At 35.2% G+C, this 23,816-nt stretch overlaps 1 long non-coding RNA gene across 1 annotated transcript in view; it reads right to left on the bottom strand.

The window, feature by feature from the left end:
• Positions 1-19,604, bottom strand: part of LOC105853715 — a 49,686-nt gene extending 30,082 nt beyond the window's left edge. Inside the window, exons 1-2 of the long non-coding RNA XR_001145500.1 lie at positions 19,557-19,604; positions 4,701-4,830 (exon numbers count right to left, since the gene is read on the bottom strand). This is a non-coding gene — a long non-coding RNA (uncharacterized LOC105853715). The remainder of the gene's footprint in view (positions 1-4,700; positions 4,831-19,556) is intronic.
• Between the last annotated feature and the right edge of the window lie 4,212 nt (positions 19,605-23,816).

Raw genomic sequence — 23,816 nt, 5'->3', positions numbered from 1 at the left:
AGCAGACAGGAGAATAAGTGAAGGTCCATTTTGCAAAAGATGAAAATTAATTTATAATTTTTTCAAACGAATATTACACATGATATTGGATAAAGTAAATTCAACATGAAGTCATTTTAGCAAATGGATTTCAATCTTAGACCTTACTGTTCTCTCTATTATCCCCAACTATTTAATTTCTCAGACACTTGTCACCCTATTACTAAATGAAAATTATAATTTAGAAGACTGTTATTATTTTTACAAATTAATTTAGCTCCCCCTAGAAAATCTATGATTTTCATACATGGGACTTACAAGTATTCCCACAATAGTAGAGACAGTTAAAGAAAAATTGTATTTTCATCTACCACTTTCTGAAACTTATTTTATGGTTAACATTGCTACTTATAAAACAGCTAAGCCATGACCTCTGGTGCTTGTAGTGAGAAAATAATGCATGTCTACCTGGTTAAGTTCTTATTTGGTATTGAACTCTCAGTGGAGGTCAGAGCAGTTACCCTAGTCCTCTGACTTGCATATCTCAAATCGAACTTCCAAACCATGATTAGAAGCAAAGGTGAGTGTGTCTCTGGAATTATCAGCACAGTCACTGTCAAAGGGCTCTGTCCCTGTCAAAGGGCTGAATCAAGAAGAGAGTTCCCATTTCTCAGATACTCTAGAACTTAGACCCAGTAAGAGATAACTGAACCAAAACAATAAGTGATGTCCTGCCACTCTTAAGAAGGAGCCCAGCAACCAGGCATTACAGAGGGAGCCCTGCCGTGCCAGCTCACTAAACCGAGGGGAGAGAGGATTGGTGTGGACTTTGTTTCATCTACTATGGATCCTTAAGTGTTTTTACCATGGTGTATGTAGTATATTGCCTTGAGTAAGTGGCTTGATATGCTCTTATTTATTGTATGCTCTAATTTTTCAAAATATATTTCCAAAGACTAAGTGGTTGTTTTTCAAAACAATTTCATCAGACTTGATATGCATGGTGTCTTCCGAGCCCTGTGAGAAGCAGAACTCCCAACCTCCAGCTCTGTATTAAGTAAAATGTCTTTCAAATGAAGACGGTCCTTAGTGACCAATAGTTTTTTTTTTTTTTTATGTGCTTATTAACAACTTGAGCATCTTCTTTAAAGAATACTAATTTGAATCTTTAGCCTTTTCAAAACTAAATTGTTTGTCTTTTCGCTGTTGATTTGTGTGCTTTAATGCATTCTAGGTGTTAGATTCTGATAAGTTATATGATTTGAATTATTTTTCCCCATTTTGGATGTTTTCTCTTCTCTTAATTTCTTGATAACACAGTTTTCAACTTTGTTCAACTTTTGGATATATTTCTGGATGTTCAACTTTTCTTTTTTTTTTTTTTTGCTATTGTTGCTTGGACTTTATACCTCAAGTAAGAACCCTTTGAGGGCCCTCCCTGGTGGCGCAGCGGGTTAAAGCACAGCACTGAGAAGCTAAAGCCACTTCCGCATGAGTTCGATTCCCGCCTGCCCCGGAGGTGACCACATGGCGTGGCAGACCTCTCCTGACCCGCCCGCTGCTCCCCTCAGCAGTGTACTTCAGAGATCTGCCTGTTCTGCTCCCCACTCTGTCTCTGGTGAAGCCTCTCGCCGCCCCTGAGCCTCTGGCCTGTACCCCAGTTCTGTATGAACAAATAAATAAATCTTAAAAAAAAAAAAAAACCCATTGAAAATCCATAGTCATGAAGATTTACCCTTTTTACAAAAGTTTAATAATTTTAACTTTTATATTTAGTTAAGTTAAAGTAAATTTTTGTATGTGACATGAAGTAAATAAGGAAGGAAGGAGAATGGCCGGTAAAGGTTGAAGAACATTTTGGGTGTGATGAACATGTTCATTATCTTGATCGTGGATATATCTGTGAAAACTTACAACATTTTATACATTAAATATGTGCAGTTTATTATATGTTAATAAACATTAATGAAACTATAAGTACAAAAAGTCATGGGAAAATACAAAACTGTATCTTGAAAATCAATCATTATAATGTTCTAAGAAATCAAAGTGGATTTAAAATATTTCAAAAATGAATTCTCAGCACACTTTGATCTTTAGTGTGTCATTAGAAAACATTGTAACCACAGATTAATATACTGTCATTACAATCTCTGAAGATTTGTTCTGATCATGATTCTGTGCTTAATTTTTCAGTCTAATTTAAACATGCACCATTGATTCATTTTTTAAACAGTGTAGCCAGCATTAATTTAGTTTATTTTATGTAATAGAATATGTAAGTGCCAGATATATAGTAGGTATTTGCTAATCATTATTAATTGAAAGAGGACGACAATAAAGAATTAATAATTTGTATATTTTGGCACTTCACACACAAAGGTTAGAAAAACAGTCTTCTGTTTTCTTAGAACAAATATAAAAAATATTACTTCATAGAACAGATAGTAACCTAGAATTTTCTTGTTTTAAGTAATAACTTAGAGCAACTGTATCTTTTGACATTAGAACTTTTAATCTCTTAAAACCATTCGATTTCATGCTATGTTTTTATAGCATTGAAAAAAATCTACTACAGAGAAATTTGAAACATAAATTCATTTTCCTTACTAAAAATGCTACTCGTTTGACAAATAGTAAATGGGTGCCTTTGAGCAATAGATTTTCTTTTTAAATATCAGTAATACCTCTGAGTGTCTTTATTTATCAACATAAAATAGAGCTTCAAAAATGAACTGCAGCATTTGAAAGAGAGATGAGTTAGAAAATAGACTATAAGTCATAAATGCCAAATTATATACACCTTTTAAAAAGTAAGGTTCATAAATCACATTATTAGTATTCACAGTCATGAGTCCTGTTTTGTTATATTACACAGCTAGCACAACATACATTTAACATCTCCTAAATAAATACATTAAATAAATCCCCAAATGAAATGCAGTAAGAATTCAATAATTTATAATTATTGCTTAAATGGATTGTAATTTTGTAGAGTCAAACCATGATTTCTATCACATTGTCTTAATTATTTTAATTTTATACAAAGTATTGAAATCTATGGTATAAATCCATTGTCTTCTTTTTTTTTTTCAAAATTGTTTATCAGGCTGAAATATTTCACATTCTCACATACATTTTAAATTCAATTTATTAGATCCTATAATAAGAAGGAATTTTTCAGATTTTTGCTGAGTGTATGTTTACCCTATACATATATATATAATTTTGTTAAGATGGGAAAAATTCAAATATGACATATAATATAAATAAAATAAAACTGGGAATACTACTTTAGAAAATTTATGGAATAAATGCAAATATGTAATTTTCATTTTGATTATGTCTTAAATTTCATTTCAGTATAATTTAGAGAGTAAAATGCTGCCATAACAATATACCATAGACTGGTTAGCTAAACAGAGGGATTTATTCTTCCATGTGTGGAAACTGGATTTCTAAATAGAGAATCTGCATTTTCAGGTACTGGTAAAGGCTCTCGTCCTGGTTGACATCTACCTGCCTTTCATTATGTCTTCACATAACTTTTCTTTGGTGTATGCATGAGGTGAGACAGAGAATTGGGGGAAGGGAAGAGGCAAAGACAGGGAGAAAAAGGAAGCGAGACAAGTTCTGAAGTCTCTTACATGGGTACTAATTTCCTCACAAAGGATCCAGTCTCCTGACTTAATCTATTACTACCATATAAATAATCCAGCTGCGTATTGGATGTTAGGACTTCAATGTGAGTTTTGGGGTGACACATTGAGATTTTAAGTCATCTTTCCTTGATGAAATACCAAATTATACATTTTTATGTGCTACTTACCTTCTCATTTCTTTACCTTCATATCATTTGAAGGAACTCAAGTTTTCTACCCAGTTTCATTTTTTAATTAGGTTGTCTTTTAGTACTGAACTATGATTTTTCCTATACATTCAATGCAAACCCTTTATTAAATGTCTAACAAACGTGTTTTCAGTTGCATATTTGCTTTTGTAATGTGCCCTCGGACCAGCAGACATTTGATGAATCAAAATTATTAATTATTTTACTATTGCTAGTGACTTTTGTATTCTTAATGAAATTCTAGGGAAAGCTATGTCTACTTATGGGATATATGAGATTTTTCTCTGCTTTATTTTTCTAGAAGTTATAATATAAATTGAAGTTGTAGGATAAGGTTGGTGATCCCTCATGATTTTTTAAAAGATGTTTCAATACAATTGTTATTATTTTTCTTGAGATACTTTTTTTATTGAGGTCAGTGAGGTGTAGAGAATGAGGATGTAGTGTTCCCTTTACATATGAATGGCCTTAGCTTAATGATAATTTATTTGTATCTAGCTAGTTACAGGTGGGCAGGAGAGCTCCCAATAATTTCTTTTTCTTCTGATAGGCTTGTCTGACTTGTATCAGAGTTTTAGCCTAGTCTTCTAATGAGTAGGAAGAATTTATATATTCTTAGAGAATTTTTGTGGGTTTTGGTCTATTTTTTCATATGTCTATATAGGGTAAGATTCACCAGTGAATCTTATATTATGTATTAATATGTATTTAATTATGGGCCACATTTTACTAATTCCACACATTTTAATTTTCTTTTAATTTTCTTATGTAATATGAACATTATCAAATTAAGTTGGAAAAGCATGTGGATTTTTTAAACTTCCTATAACAAGTGTTCTATTTATTCCAGCCAAAGAGTACATTTACTTACAGGTTTAATGTCCATCAAGATTGTTATCCTCTGCTTTGATTCTACTCTCCCATGATCATGTATGCAAAGTATATCAAGGAGTTCATCCTTTCCTCTTGGATCATTGCTAGACGATACTTGTTGCAAATGCCTGAAAACAGACATTTCATCAATTTTTTTTCCATTTAAAATAAACCCATTCATAGTGAAACAATAATTCTTTCTCCAGTTACTTTATTATATCAGGAACAGGTACTTCAAATTGATTTGCTTATAATTATGAATCTCATTTTCCAGTACTATTTCTATTAAAGAAAAGCAAATTCATATTTAAAAACATTTCATGCTTTTTTGTATTAAAATATTATATCCTGTAAATATATCAATAAAAATAGTGTAAAACACTAAATTTCCAAAGCCTTTTACTTGAAATTATTTTCCAATACTAATTTTAATATTTAAAAATAACATATATACTTGTTTTAGTATAAACAACATTTAAAAAATTGTTATTTCAAACATCCATAGGAACAGTATTAGCATCACAGCTATTAATAAATTTGTACACATAAAATTCTAACATTCATGTGAAATGTCAGTGAATTAAATAATAGAAATATTAGAGAACAAAATATAGTATAAGCAAATATATGAAAATTAAAAATGGCATATAATTGGCATAATTCCCAGTTAGTAAAGAGATTCTGTGACACATAGAAATGCATAGACTTTGCTAAATTAAAGGCTTTTTCCTGAGTAACCAAGGCTAGCCCATTCTCATCAGGGGAAGGAAAAATAGTTCTGTCACTACCATTACTGACTCAATTTTTACAGTCCAATAGTTTTGGGGTCACTGAAAATTCTTGTTTAATGAGGGAGGCTATCTCCCCTGTGACACATTTTTTTTTTCTTCCCACAGAAGATAAAATTTTTGAGAATTTTACAAAGTCCTAAGGGTAATTTCTAGTAGGACTGATAGCCTTGAACCTTGGAAGCTCTGGCAGCAAAGGATATGGAATTTGTACAATGCTTTATATTTCTAGGCCAAAGTAACTATATAATTATTTTGTAATTATAAAGCAATCATTTACTGGCAACTAGAAGTATTTCATTTTTTATGGTAATTCCAACTATAACTACCATATAATTTGTAAGAAAGAAATAGCTGTGCAATTACTCTGTATTAACAGAGTAATTACCAAATATGTCCAGGCTTATTTGTGTCTTAAGAAATAGAGATTCCCACACCTGCAACTGCAAATTACCCAGCAGATTTGTATATTTCCTTCATGTATTATATAATAAAACAAAGGCAGTGTGGTTGATTTTTATTTTATCATATCATTGTATTAAGTTATCAATTGAATGCAGTATTTTGTCACAGCTGTCTGCAGTTTCAATTGGATTGTTCCATCAATTCTTTTGCATAGCTAAAAGAAATAGAATAGTAAAAAGACCAAAAGTTTTAAGTCAAATGAGTATGTCTGAAATCCGACTTGCCAACTCTATGCAGAGTAACTGGATAAATTACATTACCTAAAGTTTCATCTGTAAAATTATATTCATAAACTTTAAGTGTTAGGGATTTTATGAACTAGATAAAATATATTATTCCACTATAAGAAATATGTTATCTATCATTATGATTGGTCCATTCTGTCAGTTATCAATTTTCCAAACACTGTGCCAGGTACCCCGTTATGTAAATCAGAAAATAATGGCAAGAAAACACACGTAGGTCCTGTCCCTGCAGAAATTAGGGCAGCATAGAACGTATTAGTTTTAATTGAAGTATCTCACACATATAAGCGCAAAGTTAACAACTGCCATGATTGCCTTGAAGGGAAGGGTACAATGCAGTAAAAACTTTACTTTCACGACATTATTTTTCACAAGAGTTAAGTGTGATCACATGTAAACCAGTGCACAAATGTTCATCACAGATTTATCTGTAAGAGTCCCAAACAAACTAGACAGACTAAAACACAGATATCACTCAGCAATAAATTTTGTTCAGCCATAGAAAGGAATTTTCTATTGGATAATTGCACAACTTAAATAAATCATTAACGAAGTGTACTTAGTGAAAAATCAAAATTGTCTGTACTATGTGATTCTATTTATCGATTTTTGCAAAGACCAAATTTTAGAAAAGGGAAGACATGTAAAACTACAGTAGTCAACAAAAAGTGTTTCAATCAAGAAACATTGTATTTATCTACATCCTTGGTTTTTGCTTACTTGCATTTACTTACATACATGTAGTTGTAAGAAATAAAGACTTTCTGGTGTCCTTTAAGCTTTTCCCCAATTACAACAGTTTTCCAACTATGGTACAATATCACAATCAGGATTTGCTTCTGGAAATCTTCCCTTTTCACAAAGCTCCAAAATGAATGAACTAAAAGCTATCTTCAGAGGAATGAAGCCTAGGCAGGAGGATCATCACATTAAGGAAAACATGAAAGTATGCACTGTGTTGTGTGCGTGTGTGTGTGTGTGTGTATCTGTGAGCATATCAAAAAGAACGACATGCAGAAATACAACATTCAATTATATGATCACCCCAACTACCTATGAATTTCCTTCTAAACATGAGGTGAAATATATATGGCACAGAGATGAACCCTCAATACAGCTTTGAGACAATTTTAAGCTTTTACTACTTGAGACCAAATACTTGACAAGGCCAATGACAACTTGAGACAATTTTAAGCTTTTACTACTTGAGACCAAATACTTGACAAGGACAATGCCAACTTATTAACAAGGACCAGTTTAATATTTTTAGCAACTTTTACATTAAAATAGCTTTAAAACAAAATATTGCATCTTATGGTTTGAAAATAGCAGTTGTTTTATTTTTTAAAGATAAACTTTATTGTAATAGACTTGAAATGTTTAATTAACTCTCACTACATAGAACAATAGAAAAAAAGAATCTTTAAATTTCATAGAGTAATTTTTAAAGTTCCCCTCTTGCCTTTTATTGAGGTGTCAAGCTTTTTTATTTTTTTTTGCAGAGCTAGCAAAATGAAGTTTTTCATAATTTATTGAAATTCACTTAATGCTCTGTCAGCCATCACCATTTATTGCAGTATTGTCCAGACAACTCAGAATACAATAATAGGAACAAGATGATATATTACAGAAAAAGCCAAGAAAGGAAGAGCCTCAATTAGACAAAGAAAATGAGATTGTTTTAAGATGTTAAAAGTGAAAGTGTCTATATTTCATAATATCTTTGGCCTAAGCAACTTACATTACAAGGGAAAAATAAAAGAATAAATTTTTATTGCATAATTAGAAGGCTCTGACTCTTATCCAATAAGTCTAGAGTGATAGATGTTTGAATCAGATTAATTGATAGGTAGCAAATGTCAATAACCCTAGAGAATAAGTTACTGCAAAAATCCAGCCATCCTAACAGTGCCGGTCATTATAAGCTAACGTTGCAAATCAAACTAGTTGAAAAGTAATAACCTGTTTTCCAAAATATCTGGAAAGTATCAGTGCAGCATAAGTAGCATCTTCTAGTGCCTGCAACTTTTAAAATGTGAATGGTAAGTGGGAAAGGAGAATTCTGTGAGTCAGAAAAAAATTAAGTCATTCCGAATATAAAAAGAAGCCACATATTTGTAATTTATGAAAAAGTTACCTAAAGGTAATATCCTGATGCATGTACAGATTTTTTCCTTTAGAGGTTTCCAACTTAAAGAAAATTCAGTTATTAGTATTATCTTCCTTTATAACTTGTTCTCTGACCTGAATTTGATACATCACACATTTGAAACAATAAGAGTAGAGGGAAATACATACTCCTGGTGAAAAAAAAAAAATCTTGAGTGGGTTATGTGATAAATAATAATGATACTGTGACAGCAGTATTTTGTGTTTTCTCCATGAGTACTCCACGTGTCTGTATATGTATGCGTTTATTATTTTAAAGGATGTCTTCCCAATGCACAATGGACTGCTGAATAGTTATTAAAAAGTAAAGATGAGGGCCTCCCTGGTGGCACAACGGGTTAGGACACAGCACTGCAAGCTGGCTGCAGCCGTTTCAGTACAGGTTGGATCCCCCACCAGGAGGTGATCCACATGGTCCAGCAGACTTTCCTCACCCTCCTGCTGCTCCCCTCAGCAGTATACTTCTCCATCTGCCTGTTCTGCTCCCCATTTGTCTCTGGTGAATCCTCTCACCTCCCCAAGCACCTCTGGCTTGTATCCCAGTTCTGCATGAATAAATAAATCTTTAAAAAAAAAATAAAGATGAAATATTTCCATTAAAACAACATGGATGGAATTGGAGGGAATTATAATAAGTGAAATAAGTCAGAATAAGAAAGACAAATGTTGATTGAATAATTTCAGTCCTATGTGGACTATAAACAAAAGGAACATACAAGAGCTAAACCAAGCAAACTGCAGAAATCTAATGCAAACTTGAGACTACCAAAGGTATATGAGCATGGGCGAGGGGTTGGGGAAAGTGCAAGGGGAGGTTCCCAAAACATTGCTGTGAAAGATCATGATTTCTTTGGTGGTGAATTTGCTGTGATGACATATCGTTGTTGGTGTGCAAACCTGTATAGTAAATCACATACAATGTTGTAAACTAATACTGCCTCATTTAAAAGTAATATATTCAGTTTTGTCTCCACCCCCATTTTGAATATTACTACCAAGTGTTAGTAAGTCCATAAGTTTCTGAGAAGTCTTTACACACTACTTCATTATAAAGTGTAGTGCATTGTTGCCAAATGAGTTGATTTTTTGAATAAAACTATCTGTAATGATAGCATGAAAAAAGTGAATTTTTCACTGACTTGGATTTGGATGTCAGACATCATTTTTTAAAATGACAATAAAATATTAGTTTTAGAGAATAGTAAATTAGTTTGAATACTTCAAAATGTCACTCTGGGGCCAAGAAACATTAAAATCTGAAACAAGAGTCAGAAAAAGTTATTTCCCAGGAAATGGTCTATGTGTTGCATGTTATAATCTCAATTTGTCCTTTATAGCCTCTTAGAAAAGAAAAGAAAATATTTCCCACCCTTCAAAATAAGAGCTTTCCCAGATATCAGAGCCCCAACTTTGCCACCCCACTCACGCCCCACTTGCAGTAGTGTGATGTGGCTCCCTGGCCATCTCTATCCCTCAGCATTTTTGCCTTCCTTTGAACACAGCAGGTGCTTGATATGATCTGAGTGTATTTCCTTGCTTCCCAGTTCAGAATCAGCATACAAGCCCTATCATACCTCTAGCGGAGATTGCATTGACTAAATGCTAACTAACATTTCTATTTTGTGACTAAAGCTTTGAATAGCTTAATCAACATATGTTGGGGGAAACTGGTATGTACATTATCTTTTCCTCTACTTCTCAGATTCTATTTCTCTGTTATTGAAATTACAGATGCCTAGGAGCTGAGGGTAATGCACATTGGAACTCTAAAGTATGGTTATTTGCAGATATTGCTGCAAATTTTGTGTCATTTCTTGTAAAGAATTTTAAGTATATTGAAATTCACTTGATGAGTAAGAAAACTGATTTTGACATGCTCTAGAATATTAGACTTGGGTAGAAAGAAACATTATTTAAGCTATTTCGTTTTCAAATACAAGAGCATTAATAATGTTTTCTCTACAGTGGCAATAATCAACAGAAGGTCCAGCCCATGGAAACACAAGAACAGAAAGAAGAATGGGTAGCAGGAACAGAGAGCAGGGTAAAAATGTTGACAGGTACTTGAGATCTGTAGAGGGGAAAACCAGGGCCCTCCCTGGTGGTGCAAGGGGTTAGGTCTCAGCACTATGAGGCTGTCCACAGCCACTGTGGCATAAGTTTGATCCAGCCAGGGAGGAGACCCACATGGTGCAGCAGACCTCTCCTGTCTCACCCGCTACTGCCCTCAGCAGTGTATTTCAATCAATCTGCCTTTTCTGCTCACTACTCTGTCTCTGGTGAATCCTCTCACCCCCTGCACCTCTGACCTGCACCCTAGTTCTTGTATGCATAAATAAATAAATCTTTTAAAAAAATTTAAGTAATTCTGAATTATTTAAAAATTTTATGTCCATATTTTAGTAAAAATATATTTGTTTGCAATTCTAGTATGCAATGTCTATTTGCTGGTATATGACTTTAAGCACTTAAGTCTAGATCTAGCTTAATCAACATATGTTGGGGGAAACTGGTATGTACATTATCTTTTCCTCTACTTCTCAGATTCTATTTCTCTGTTATTGAAATTACAGATGCCTAGGAGCTGAGGGTAATGCACATTGGAAATATGAATTATTTAGTATCACAACTGATCTGCCACTTTATGCAACAGTTGGAACTAGTTCACACTGATTTATAATTAACTCCATATTTTCCATAATTGCAAACTGGAACAAGAAGAGAAAAAAGAAATCAGGTACTCTTTACTACAAAGCAATGCATCTTTATTACATAAGAAAGCATTGCATTCGTAATTGGAGAAACTTATTTGATAAATTGCTTTTTCTTTTGATATACTTATGTCCTTCTACCTCTTGAATTCCTCCTGCATCCTAAAATACTATCCCCCATGTCAGCAGAAGTGTAACTCCAAACCTTCAAACTTAGGGCCAATGTAAAAATGTGGCAATATATTTCCATGGGGTCTGGTATTACTGGTCCTTAACACAGCAGTTTGGCATATTGGTATTGCCATACCAGTGTTGAGAGCGGGTTTTCAAGTGCCAGAAACACCCAGAGGTTTTTAACTGAATTCATCTGTCAGACTGTTAAGTGAGACTAGCTAAAGCCTGAGACTTGGGACAGAGGCCCCTGTTGCCTGAGTCTGAGGGAGTTCTGCTGCTAACAATATAGTTCAACATAAACTAATTGGGAACTATGGATTTACGAACAGACATGGTTTCCAGTATAATGCAGTTCTATCCTTTTGTTTTAGTTAAGTCCCAGAAGCCATGTTAATATGGGAAAGTGGAAGAGTATTTAGTAAAGGAATTTTTTTTAAGAGGGAAATGCAAACTTCAGGGACATTAATAGCAGATGTGTACGTTTCTAGAACTGTGACAGTGGAAATAGCTTTAGTGACAGGAAAAGAACATTATCAGCCATTAGTTTGAAAGTTCACAGGGAGGAATCAATTATTAAATGGGGAAGGAGGAGAGAGAGAGAGGACAAAAAGGAGACAGAAGGTCCCTCCCTGTTGGTACAATAGGTTAAAACACAGCACAATGAAGCTATCCAAAGCAACTGCAGCACTAATTCAGTCCCCGGCTATGAAGCTGACCCACATGGTGTAGCAGACCTCTCCTGACCCGCCTGCTGTTCCCCTCAGCAGTATATTTTATTGGATCTGCTTGTTCTGCTTCCCACCCTGTCTCTTGTGGGTTCTCTCTCACACACACACACATACACACATGCACACACCCTGCCTCTGGCCTGTTCCCCAAGTCTTGTATGCATAAATAAATAAATCTTAAAAAAAAAAGAAATTCAGGTACATCTATGTATGGAATACTACATAGCTATTAAAAAGATGAAATCTTGCCATTTACAGCAACATGGGTGAAACTAAAAGGGATAATACTAAGCAAAATAAGTTAGAAGAAAAAGGCAGATACCAGATGTTTTCATTTATGTGGAATGCAGAGAAACAAAAGAGTCCAGAAAAAAATCACAAACCCTAGGTATCTGATTGTAAAATTGAGGTTAGCAGAAGGGCAGGTAGATGGTGGAGAACAATTTGGGGCGGGGGAACCAATGGACTTAAGTGGAGGACTAGTTGTGCCTTAGTGGTGGTTGTGGTTTCGTAGTATCTCAAGAGTTGTGATGCTGTATCTCTGAATCATATACAATGTTAGAAACCAAAGTTAAAATTATACACACACACACACACACACACATATATATGTGTGGTGTGTGTCAAGAAAACAAAGAATAAAAATTAAAATTTGAATTATTAAATTGATAAGTTACTATCTTTTTTAAATATATAAAATGTCATGTGACCTGGACTGGGGCACAGGCCAGAGGTACAGTGGGTGAGAAGATTCACAGAGACAGAGTAGGGAACAGAATAGGCAAAGTTACTAAAATACTGCTGAGGGGAGCAGTGGTGGGTCAGGAGAGGTCTGCCATGCCATGTGGGTCAGCTCCCAGGCAGGGGATCGAACTTGTGCTGCAGTGGCTTTGGAGAGCTTCATAATGCTTTATGAAGGTGCTTTAACCTGTTGTGCCACCGGGGAGAACCCCCAGTTTTCTTTTTGACTAACTAATGGTCCATAGTCAATGGTTTGACCAGATCCTTTGCTCCTACTTCACTGTTCTGTAATTACCTCCTTTGTGTTTCAATGCATTTTATCCCATGTACCCTAAAACTCTATTACTAGGGCAGCCTTCAGGTTACTGGAGCTCACACTTCTGGGAGTCAGCAACCCTCCAGGGGTAGCTTTACTCAATCAATTTGCAGCAGGTAAGAGCCCATGTAGCCTAATTCTCTGACTATAAGGTGAGAGACTTAAGGTATAAGGAACAAACCAGAGTTCCCCTGGGAAATAGTATTGAGTCCACTATCAGAGGACTTTGCTGGAAATTGAGCCTTTGCTGATTTCTTCCTTTTCCTGAATCTGCCTTTTTTTTTTTTTTCTTATTTGCACACTCTTTCTTTTAAGTGTCTTCAGGAAGGATCTACTTAATTAATCTCTTGAATGTGACTCCTCTTCTCAAGGCCAACTTCTAGGGATACCAAAGATCTAAAAGATTCTTCTCTCATGGAGTAGAACATCTCTATCAAGAGCTTACACGCCATTTCATCTTACTTTCATGAAAGCTTATGTGGCATTCAGCATTGGTAAGAAATGATGAATTATCATAACAACCCAAACAAAATAGCTGATCTTTGAGACAGATCATGAGTATTAGCTCCTCTTTTAATGCAAATAGAAGAAAATAAAGCGGGGAGAAACTGGAAGAATTCATTGGAGCTGACAAGCTCCCAGTTTAAAAGCTGACGTTTATGTGTTTTCACCATGGGGGCTTCTCACGGCTCTTCCAGGCTGTTCTCTATCAGTGGTTAGCCAAGAGGACTACTGACAAAGGAAGGAAAAGAACATTAATGTTGAGACCTCCTGCTTTGTTTGAAATTACTAGTAGTGAAGGCTGCACTGGTAAGAGCTTTTAAAAGCATCTGTTCACCAAATCTTTGGAAAAGTTCAGTAGACTTCAAGCACGTACCAACAAATGATCTCTCTTCTGTTCCACCCACTTCTAAGTAAATAGAATAAAATCCTTTGTACAATTACAGAAGCTTCCCACTTCATACCAACTCAGATTTTGTCAACTTTGCCCTTAACATAGCTGTATTTAACATCTTAAGCCTAACAAATCTCACTTTCAATTGAGTTCTGATTTCTTTTTATTAAATTAAGCCATGCATATGGCTGTAGGCTGCCAGAAGTGGGTTCGCCACTTTCATCCCAATGTAATATAGCCTGTAATTACAGGAAGCTTTATCAGTGCACACTAGACTTCCTGGGCTCTAGGGTATTCCAAAATACATCTTATTCCGTGTCATAGAGATAAGATAAATGACACATTCCCAGCTTGCGGCTTCCTCTTTAAAACCTTTCAGAGATGGAATGGCAGTTTAAAAATTAACTCTCAATCTCTTTCCTCATAATAGAAACTGCCTGTCTTCAGATATTACACCATATTTGTCTCAGGTAATGTGGAATCATGAAAGAATCCCAGACATTGAGTCAGAAGATTAAGGTTCAAGTTCCAGTTCTGTCATTTAATTGCTACAAGGAAAAATTTCAATTTCCTCACCTATAAAAAGAACATAAAAAGAACCAGTCCTATCTACCAAAAAGGTTGGGTTGAGGATAAAATAAAATATAAAATAAACTAAGACAATTTACAGTGAAATGAGAAAAGAAATTTATTTTATAACTACAGAACTCTAAGACAGTACAAAGTACCAATTTCAGTGGGTTACCAAAGATGATATTCCTTCTGGCTATATCTAAAAAAAGGTTGCAATATTAATTCATAAAATAAAGGAGCTTACTTTTAATCTTAATTTAATCTTGGAAAATTTACTCTCAATATTTTAAACTTTTATACTTCGCCTATTAGTTAGCTTTTCTCTTTACTACTCCTGAAAAGGAAAGAAAATGGCTTCATGCAACTAAAGATTAAGAGCAATTCTAGTAGATCACCTAGCTGCCTGAGGATGCTGGATCCAATGATGCATACAAGAAAGAAACTTTTTTTTTTAAGATTTATTTTTATTTATTCATACAAAACTGGGGTACAGGTCAGAGATGTGGAGGGTGAGAGGATTCACCAGAGACAGAGCGGGGAGCAGAACAGGCAGATCAACGAAGTACACTGCTGAAGGGAGCAGCGGGTGGGTCAGGAGAGGTCTGCCACGCCATGTGGATCACCTCTGGGGCAGGCAGGGATCGAACTCATGCAGAAGTGGCTTAAGCCTCTTAGTGCTGTGCTTTAATCTGCTGCACCACCAAGGAGGACCCCGAAGAAAGAAACTTTTATGAGATGTTCAGAACATTACACATAGAGTAAAAACATTTCAATGTGACCCTTTTTGCTGCATTATGAGCTACCTCAATCTCTCTAATTTCAAGCACACATCACCAGTTTTTTGTATCTGCTTTTTCATCTATAAAATCTCAATATTATCTATTTATTAGACTTGTAAGGATTAAGTACACATCCTGATTCCTTTAAGCTTTAGTCATTATTATTATATATTTTAGGAGAGGCTAAAAGCTAATAATGACATTTAAATTTTATTACATTTTCTGCCCCCTATACAATCAGTGGTCTTCTCCTTTACTAGTCATAGGTTTACACACACTCGTAAAATTATATTTGTATTTAATGTCATAAAAATACTTTGATGCACCAATTTGCACTCCCACCAACAGTGTAGGATATAGCCTTGGTGCTATATCCTAGTATTTTTTCTCCTATTTTATTTTCATTTCCTTTGCATGAGACGGGATTCATAGTTTTTGTCTCCTTTATAATCCTTTTTCCTGACTAAACTGTCTCCATCACCTTTCTGTACCACACCAAGTCATCCCTTCTGCCAGCTATTGTCTCCATAAAGCACAGAACTGATTCAACTCCTTTCTACAATCCCTTTATTAATTTCTATTACTGACATGATTAATTCTTAAAATGTAATAATGACTTTCTACCCATCTGCCTCCCACTCTCAAACTATTTAAATTCCTGCATCTTTATAAAACCTTTTCTTTTCAGGAAAATATAAACACTTCTATATCCCACACCAACACTTCCTCACATTCATACTGCCACCACTGGCATCCCCTCTCCTGGGATCCCTTTCTTCCTTCTTACAGTCCCACTTACCATCAGGGTAGAGCACAAATGCCAGCATCTCTCGGAACCTGGCCCAGGCCACATGAGAGAGATTTAGTCTCTAATTCTTGAGTACACACACAATGCTTTTCTTAAACCCTTATGTCTCATTGACAATATTTTCCTCATATTATACACACAAAGCTCTGCCCCTCACAGAAACTTACACATGTGAACAATGTGTATGAATATGCACATTTCATCTCTGTAACAGCAGGTAAAATAGCTAAAAACATCAATTTTATCTTCCAACATTAAGCTCCTTGATTAAAGGGCATAGTCATTAAATATGTTTTGAAAGATGACAGTCGTGTTGTTTAGTTGCAAAAGGAAAAGAAAAAATTTCTATCTGTTCAAAGATCATTAGGCATATTTGACCTATCTGCAAAAGATGTTCTACTTATGTCCTTTCATCTGCAAATCAAAACCTTTTGTTGTTAACTCTTTATAACATTGTCAACTAAATGACCAGACAAAATGGCTTATAATCATTTGGTAATTGCATAAAATTAATATATCAATACATTAAAGTACAATGACCCTCTCACAAATTAAAATTCTAGAAGACATCAGCAAATAGAAGGGCTATTTGGAAAAGAAAACCTGTGTGACCACACTTATCAGATGATATTGAGCTAGCTACTCTGCCTGCCTACAAAATGCCTTGCTCTTCTGTACAATGCAAGTAGAATGGGGCTCTTAATGGAGAAAAACTAAGAGATGTTAGGTGTCAGTACCCAGAGCGACTAACAGTACGTTCTAAGAGCCAGAGTATTTGTCAGTAAACTGGTCGATAATCTAGGCCCCCTCTGATGGGGCACAAAAAAAGCAGAAATTTGAATACAAATGTTATCTTTGCTCTCAGGTGCCAAAGTGACACTCTTCCGTAACACTCACACCTACACCAAGTCTATTTGCCAATAAAGTCTAATTCTTCAATTCAAATTTGCTATGACAACAAGTGAGTTATCTTTCTAAATCACTGTCTTTAACAGATCCCACTCTTGAATGAAGGTCGCCATCATTTTTTTCAGAATATAAAGCACACTGACCTTAGGTACAGTATTTCCAACTCCTAACAGAGTTGAATGGGAGTTGTTAAAATGAGTTTAAAGGACAATTTGGATCCACACGTTCAGCAATCTGTGGTTTTAGGGTCTTTCTTCTAACCAAGGCCAACACTACATTTAGATTTTCACATGTGCCTGCTGAGAGGAGACATTTTCCTCAAATGCACCTGGGGCTGGTGTGAGACTTTTGAAATGCTGCTGAGCCAAGTCTCCAATTGATAGGTTTATTGAGACCATGTTATGTAGTAAGCTGTCACAGTCCTGCACTTTAAAACTCAATGATGTGTAAAGAATGCAAAGGCTGACAGATAGTCCTTTATAAAAACTGCTAGCAATCCCAGTTTGGAGGGCTTGTCAAGCATGCTTCAAGTAGATGAAAGAAAGTCCACTATAAATAGACTTTGCACAGAAAATTTCAAAGGGGAAATGCATTCACTTGGGCACAAGCATGCAGCATTACTGTGTTGTAGTGAAGAGACCGAATGGCAGTGTAGTAGTAATGTTCGTAATAATCACTATAGCAACAGGTTATCACTGATAAACAAAGGTGAATTCAAAACAACTTCTGTATTTAGACTCAATATCTTGAAAATCTCCATTGTTATGTATGTTTGTATGTATCTATATATGATAATAACAACGATTATGAGAACTCGGACTTTGTCCTTTTTATAAAAAAATGGCCACTTCAATGACTGATATCACTGACTTGACTATGTGTTGGATCATCACATAAGTCACCTCAATATAACTCAACACCCAAAAGAAAAATGGAACCTATTTTTTAAGTTTTCAAAACTATGGAGAATGTGACCTGGGCAATTTACCACAGTTTTCAAACACAAAGACTCGATGCATCAATTTAGATGAGAGGCATAGTCAGATATGCTCCTGACAGGACTTTCTTTATTCTATCAGCTCCACACTGGGAGGCTTCGTTGTTATAATTCTATACATCCTGCACGGATACTTCTGATTTCCTCCTTTAGAAAAGTCATACCAAACTTGATGGTCCTATTTTTAAAAATAGCAGAAAATCAAGAATTGGTGTCTTTTATTATCATTGCTTTGCGTAGTTTGGATAACCTAATTTTTTGAATTTGGTTACCAACTCTTCTGAGAATAAGTACTTATAGAAGCTGCTTTAAAAAAATGAAAATGAGGCCCTCCCTGGTGGCGCAGCGGGTTAAAGCACTGCACTGAGAAGCTGAAGCCACTTCCGCATGAGTTCGATTCCCGCCTGCCCCGGAGGAGACCACATGGCGTGGCAGACCTCTCCTGGCCCGCCCGCTGCTCCCCTCAGCGGTGTACTTTGTCGATCTGCCTGTTCTGTTCCCCACTGTCTCTGGTGAAGCCTCTCACCGCCCCTGAGCCTCTGGCCTGTACCCCAGTTCTGTATGTACAAATAAATAAATCTTTAAAAAAAAAAAATGAAAATGCATACCATAAAAAGTGAAGTAAAATAAAAGTTCATCTGCAATGATTTAAAATGTTTTCAATACAGCGTAGATGGCACTATTGTTTTGTTATGACATTTTTCACATACATCCTGTGTTTAAGAACTCAAAAGATGAGCAATTATTAAATAAGTAAAATAAACATGAAACTATTAAAAGATGTAAATATTTAACAGAAAATGAATATGTTTGAGAATATTACACATATTTGCCAATGCTCCGCACATTTGCTTAGATTTGTATTTATTATGTGACCAGGTTTAAAATATTCAGAGCCAGGTTAAATGTGTAGTTTGAATCCTTAGAAGCGGTCTGGAACACTCCTAATTTGTTTACAGTGGAAGCTTCCAGGTCTGTCATTATATTACAACATTCACACTACTCCCCATTCCCTACTGTTGTTAAGGAGAAGTACCACAATGTAATTTTAGAAATACACAGCATGTTTTTCTGTTCTTGGTTGGGTACAGATGAACAGTGTCAAGAGAAAGCTTCTATAATAAAAATTATGAGGAAAAAAATTACTACCAAACCTACGTTAAGAATTCGATTAATATGGTAATACTGTTTGTATAGTACAAAATGTTGCAAATAATACCTTCCCCCAAATTTTACAAGTATAATAAATCTAGCATGATTTCAGTTTTTTGTTAATCAATAGCTCAATAAAAGGTCTCTTCTTTTTATCATCTTAGGAACATAATTAGCACTCAACCTAGATGTTCTGTCCACCCTTATTCTGTTTCTAATTAGTTCCTATTATTCCTTCCAATATCAACTCAATTGTCACTCTCTCAAGGGAGACTTCATTAGAAGCCCTCACTATTTCAAAGTTCCCTAGGGTTCTCCCTGACTCCTCTTTTGTATTCCTTATCCAATCTAGCAGGAAACTCTTATTCTACCTTGAAATTATATCCACAGCCACTTCTCATTACCTGCTATGTTGCCACCAGCTTCTGAGGTATCCTTATTTGTTCCTGGAACATAAAACAGATTTTAAAATTTATTTATTTATTTATTTATTTATGCATACAAGAATTGGGGTACAGACCAGAGGTGCAGGGAGTGAGAGGATTCACCAGATTCACATCATGGGAAGCAGAACAGCAGATGACTGAAATATACTGCTGAGGGGAGCAGTGGGCAAGACAGGAGAGGTCTGCCATGTTATGTGGGTCACTCCCCTGGTCAGGGATCAAACTTGTGCCACAGTGGCTGTGAAGGATTTCATAGTGCTAAGCTATAACACCTTGCACCACCAGGGAGGACCCTAAAATAAACTTCTCAATGGTTTCCCTGCTTCTATTTTTGATCCTTAAAGCCAGATAGTCTTTCTAAGACAGGGTGGACCCTACTACTCTTCATAGCCTCCAAAGCTTCCCACTTTACCAGGGTAAAGATCAAAACCTTGGAAATGGGCTCAAAGATCCAACTTCCACCATCCCCCTACCTCAAATCAGCTTCTCCTCCACATCTTCTATTCCTCACCACGATTCTGCTTAGTACACTCTTCTCTAAAATATACCTACTCATTTCATATTTTGTTTGTCTAAAAACACTTTTCTGTATTCAATGAATATTTTATTCCACAAAACCAGAAAATTTTACCTAATTTGATAACTGCTATATATGTTAGAGGAGGCAGGGCTCACAGAGTAGACAAGTATAGTGATTTACTCATTCTCACAATATTTATTTATGTAAATGAGTAAATCACTATACTTGTCTCTTAAAGGAACTTGCACACGCGCACACACACACACACACATATCCCCATTCTTAGTGAGATTAGTCATTTACTATTCACTTCCTTACAATTCCATCCTGACATGAAACCCAGACTTCAGAAACCATTTATGTTTTGTCTATCTTGTATCCTCAAGGCTCAGCACATGTAACACATATCATAATAAATATATATGTGTGTATATATATATAACACATCATAATATATATGTATATTATATATAATACATTATAATATATATATAAAATATAAGTTTGTTTAATAAATTAGTGAAAGAAGAAATGAAGTATCTTCTTCTATTTCACTCTCTAAAGAGCTTACAATATTATATCAAAATAAATTTCAACTTACCAAATTTAAAATTTTCCATGCCCAGTAATATACTTGTCTTTTGATCTCTCTGTAGTATCTGCATGAACTAATCCAAAATTTGAAGTTATCTGTCTTACATATGTAGCTTTTTTCAAAGACTAGTGGCTGTTCCTTACAACAAGCAGAAAATATCTGTTTATTCTTGCTTATAAGCAGTGTCATTTTGCAACTATCACTTTAATTCATAATGTTAAATAGAGAGAATACATATGATTCCTTGTTGAAGGGATTCATGTGAGAAGCAAAAATAAATGAGCGTGTTATGATAAGGTAAAGAAGCAGTGTCCTGTGTAAATTGGGAAAGTCAAGGTAATCCAGACTTTGTCTCAGTCTGTTCCCTTATCACCAGGTTTCTTGCTAGAAGCAATCAATTAAAGGAAGTGTGCTAGTGTTTGTTTGTTTTCCTAGCCAAAGGCAGACTCACTGAAAAGCAGTTGACCATGCCTATAATTGGGTGAACTTGTTAATAACTACACCTTGTGGTACAGTACAGTTATCCTTTCATCAATTACTGAATTTCTAAGATGTCTGTTGTCATTTTCCCTTTTTTTATTTCTGATTCTATTTATTTGAGTTTCCTCATTAAAAAAAAAAAAGATTTATTTATTTATACACACAGAACTGGGGTATAGGCCAGAGGTGCAGGGGTGGTGAGAGGCTCACCAGACACAGAGTGGAGAGCAGGACAGGCAGGTCGATGAAGAACACTGCTAAGAGGAGAACCAGGCGGATCAGGAGAGGTCTGCAACACCATGTGGATCACCTCCCAGGTGGGGATCATACTCATGCTGAAATGGCATTAGCTTCTTAGTGCTGTGTTTTAACCCACTGCACCACCAGGGAGGGCCTGAGTTTCTTTTTTTTTTTTTTTTTCATTTTGAGGTGCTGGAGAATTTTCTTTATTTCATTTTCTCAAAGAAACATCCTGTATTACTGAAATTCATGTGAAACCACAAGAGACCCCAAGTAGATAAAACAATTCTGACATAAAAAGGAAAAGCAGCTGTATCATATGTCCATACTTCACACTGAACCACTACTTACACTAATCACAGCAGTAGGATACTAGAACAAAACACAGAGACATATAGAACAATGGAATATATTTGGGAGAACAGAAATACATCCAAATATCTATGGACCATGAATAGATGTGAAAGGAGCCAAAATGTATATTCGTGAAAGGAAAATCTCTTCAACAAATGGTTTTGGGGAAACTGGACAGCCCAAAATAAACAATGAAACTAGATCCCATGTCACCTCATGCACAAAAATTAACTCAAGCTAAATTAAAGGCATGGATGTGAGAAGTAAAACCATAAAATATATATAGACAAGATATTACATGACATTTGCTTTAATGATGGTTTGATGGATTCATCTACAGTGGTGGGAGAAATAAAAGTAAAATTAAAAAATAGGACTATATCAAACTAAAAACTTTGATACATAAAAAGAAACTAAACAAAAGACAGAAAAACACTTAGCTTAGTGGGAATAAATATTTGCACCTAAGTCACCTATGGGATAATATCCTAGATCTACAAAGAACCCATACAACTCAACAAAAACAAAAACAAAATCAGTCAGAAAATGGACAGAAAAGCTAAATAGACACTTCTTCAAAGAAGACATACAGATAGATAAAGCACATGAAAAAAAAAAAAAACTCTCATTACCACCTATAGGCAGGGTAATGCAAAACAAAACACACAGAGATGCCATCTTTTCTCAGAACTCTGGGGATGAGCCACATGAAACTGCACAAAAAGTACATATTGGCAAAGATGTGGGAAAAAAGTTATTTGCATACTCTTGGTGGAAATGCAGACTGATTGAGCCCCTATGAAAAACAGCATAACTCTCTCTCACACAATATTTAAAATAGAATTGCAATATGATCCAGCAGCTCCACTCCTAGGTATCTACACAAAGAATACAGAAACACTTCTTTGGACTTATGTTTGTATTCCTCTGTTCACTGTAATATGATTACCAATAAATAGTCACATTATGGGAACAACCTTAGTGTCCAGGGGCAGTTGAAAAATAGATTAGGGAAATGTGGTGAGTGGAATACTACAGAAACTATATTTTAAAAAAATTAACTATTTCCATTTGCAAAAGTGGATGGATGTGGAGAAGATTCTGAGAAAAATAAGACAGAAGGAGAAAGATAAATACCCAATGGTTTCACTTATATAGAGAAAAAAGGGTCAGACAAAACCAAGCCAATAACAACCCTAGAAATCTGTGATTGGCACAGCGAGAGAAAAAAAAAATGGGGCAAATGCAGAGTAGAGGGGCTCTCAACTATGGTGGAGACCATTGGGTGCCGTGTTGGTTCACTCAACATGTATTTTTGAAAACATATTCTAGGCTCCGAGAACATAGTAGTGAATGGATAAATTTCTTGAACTCATGCCAATCATATTCCAGAAAGGACATAATATGGATATTATTTATTTAGTAAACACAGCACTAAATCATGATAATAATAAGTAGCCCTTTGGGCTAACCATAGGCCAAAAGGTTAGCCTAACACTAGGGCTCTCTTTATTTCACACTACAGCTCTTTAAGGCAATTTTACCAGTGGCTCAGGTCACAGAATTAAAAACTGAGGCACAGAAAAGCTATGTAACTTGCCCAAGTTTAATTAGCTATAAGTCATACAATTGCAATTTGAATTAAGATAGTCTGGCCACAGTCCATTTTTTAAACTTTATTTTATGGAGTCTTTGAAAAATATACCATGAATGATATTGGCACAAAGACACATGAAGCTGAGTAAGAGGGTAGGGAATTATGAAAGGGATGGTATTGTTATCATAATTCTATGTGAAATATGCCCACAAATCCTTTGAATCTTTTTCCCTTCCAGAAGTGGAAACTAACCTCTCTCCCTTGAGTTAGGGCTGAATTTAGTATTCTAACAAATAGAATAAAATTGAAGAGAAGATGTGTTGATTCTAAGATTGTTATACATTGCACTGGGACTTTTCTGTTCTGTCTTGAAGCATTCAGTCTGGGGAAAGCCAAGGCCTCTGATGCACAAACATTCAACAATCTCTAAGA

Source organism: Condylura cristata, unplaced genomic scaffold, assembly GCF_000260355.1.
Source record: "Condylura cristata isolate star-nosed mole 26May11 unplaced genomic scaffold, ConCri1.0 scaffold00016, whole genome shotgun sequence".
Classification (NCBI taxonomy): Eukaryota; Metazoa; Chordata; class Mammalia; order Eulipotyphla; family Talpidae; genus Condylura; species Condylura cristata.
Note: the sequence above shows the minus strand (reverse complement) of the source record. Positions and strands in the feature narration are given on the sequence as shown.